Below are 2722 nucleotides of genomic sequence, written 5' to 3'. Positions count from 1 at the left end.
GCTGCTCCACTGTCCTGTGCCAGCCTACAGGAGGGAAAGCAAGGCTCACAGAAGGATGTTCCTTCAGGAGGAAGCAGCACTAACAGTACCCTCAATCAAGATGAGTGGGAAGCCATCCCAATAAACACATTTTGGATAAAAAAAAAAAAAAGCCTCAGCCTCCCTTTGTTTCAACTGGGAGAATTCCTTATCTTTTCTAGATTCTCCTCATGTCCTGAAAGATAATAAAGCCCCTTTCTCTTTTTCCTTCTGCCTGTTTCTCTGCTGTGACCACCTTTGAAAAATCTAACACTCATATCCACGCAAGTAGGAATAAAAGGGTGAAATCACAATGGATCCTTCCAAAATTCTGATCATCTGTACCTACTGTGAGAATTTGTATTCTAATAAGACAGAAGGTGCAGAAGAAATGGTCAGATTCCTAGATACCTATGAATTACCAAAACTAAATCAAGAAGATATAAATATCCTAAATAAACCAATATCAATCAGATATACTTTTATTTATTTGTTTGTTTATTTTTGCAGTACTGGGGGTTGAATTCAGGACTGTGAACTTGCCAGGCAGGTGCCTATTCTATTGAACTATCTCCCGGGCTGAAGATACTTTATTTTTGCTGGACCGGGGATTGAACTCAGGCCCTTGGTCTTGCCAGGCAAGCACTTATTCTACTGAGCCATCTCTCCCGGCCCTGAAGGTACATTATTTAAAAACCTACCTGTGGTAATATGAACCAGAAGTTTGTGGTTCCAAGGGAGCAAAGAACAAAGAACATTGCCTAAGGAGATCTGTTATCTCTTGTAAATTCCAGCAAGCTCGGATACAAGTTCACAGATAACAGCAAATTCCTGGAGGTGCCCTATCTGTCTCTTGGCCCTTCACCTGGGAGGTTACTGACTAATGTTGCATGAACGTAGAGTTTGGTGAATGTTGGAAGGCAATATGGGTAGTAGTCTGTTTACACCAAATTAGTCATGCACATTCCTTATCCTGTTTTTAGCCCTCAGTAAATGAGAGGATTCTGTGGTTTGAGACTCACTTAGAGTGGGACTAAGCTCACAGCCCTCTGCAGCAATATCAATCCAGCCTTCTCATCATTTCTTTTGGCTCTGATTTCCTAGAACAAAGAAAAGCTCAAGGGGCTGGGGAGATGGCTCAGCGGAATAAGCGCTTACCTGGCAAGCGCAAGGCCCTGAGTTCAATCCCCGGTTCTGCAAAAAAAAAGAAAGAAAAAGAAAAAAGAAAAGCTCAAGACTTAATAGAGTCACTGCTGAATTCTATAAGAAACTTAGAGAAGACCTAATGTCCCTACTTCTCAAATTCTTTAATGAAATTGAGAGGGAGGCAATATACCCAAATTCATTCCTGGAAGCAAGCATTACCCTGATAACAAAACCAGAGAAGGACCCAGATAAGAGAGCTGCAGGCCAATCTCCCTAATGAATATCGACACAAAAATCCTCAGTGAGATACTGGCAAACAGAATGAATGAAGCAAGTCATCAAGATTATGCACCATGATCAAGTAGCATTCATCTCCAATGGATACAGGGATGTGTTAACACGTGCAAATAAATAAATGTAAACATCATATTAACACAGCTGTGAAGAAAACAAAACCATATGATCACCTCAATAGATGCAGGAAAAGTGTTTCACAAAGTTCAACACACATTCATAGGAAAAAAAATATAGAAAATTGGAGTAGGTGGTCTTTATCTCACTCTGACAAAAGCCATGTATGATTAAAAAATAGCTAACATCATACTAAATGGTCCCAAACAGGAAGCTTTCACCCTAAAATCAAGAAAAAAATAAGAATGTTCATACTCACCACTCTTATTCAATATAGTTCTAGGAACTTTAGCCAGAGCTATTGGACAAGAGAAAGAAACAAAAGAAATAACGATAGGAGAGGGCCAGCTAGATAGCTCAGCAGACTAAAGTACCTGCTTAGGCAGACACAGAGGCTGGGGGTTCGATCCCTGGCCTGCAGTGCTGGCCCCACCCCTGGGGGCGGTGAATGAGACTGGACATGGTGGCACATGCCTGTATTCCCAGCACTTGGGAGGCTGAAAAACAGGAGGATCACTATGAGTCTGATCTGTATAGTGAGACCCTGCAGACCCTGTGCTAAATACATTTAAAAAATAATAATAAAGTAAAAAATAAGTATAGGAAAGGAAGGAGTTTAATTATCATTATTTATAGGTGACATGATACTCTACATAAAAGACCCCCAAAGCTCCACCAAAAGACTTCTAAATTTAATTTATTTACGTGTGTGTGTGTGTGTGTGTGGCCAGCTCAGCCCACCAGGGGGCGGGCTGGCTGGCATGTGGTGCAAGGGGATTGAACCATGGTCCCTGTGCTTTGCTAAACTTGTTCTAAGTAGGTGCTTTAGACCACTGAGCCATCTCACCAGCCCCCAAGACTTCTAAATTTAATAACCAAATTCAGTAGCATAGGTGGATACAAAGTTAGCCCTCAAAAATCAATAGCTTTCCTGTACAGAAATAATAAACTCACTGAGAGAGAAACTAGAGAAACAACACCTTTCACAATAGCATCCAAAAAAATGAAATACCTAGGAATAAATCTAATAGAGAAAGTAAAAATCCTCTATATTGAAAACTATAGGGACTGGGGAGATGGCTCAGTGGAATAAGTGCTTCCCTGGCAGGCAAAAGGGCCTGAGTTCAATCCCTGGTTCTGCCAAAAA

The sequence above is a fragment of the Octodon degus genome, unplaced genomic scaffold, assembly GCF_000260255.1.
Source record: "Octodon degus isolate 3935 unplaced genomic scaffold, OctDeg1.0 scaffold00104, whole genome shotgun sequence".
Lineage (NCBI taxonomy): Eukaryota > Metazoa > Chordata > Mammalia > Rodentia > Octodontidae > Octodon > Octodon degus.
Note: the sequence above shows the minus strand (reverse complement) of the source record.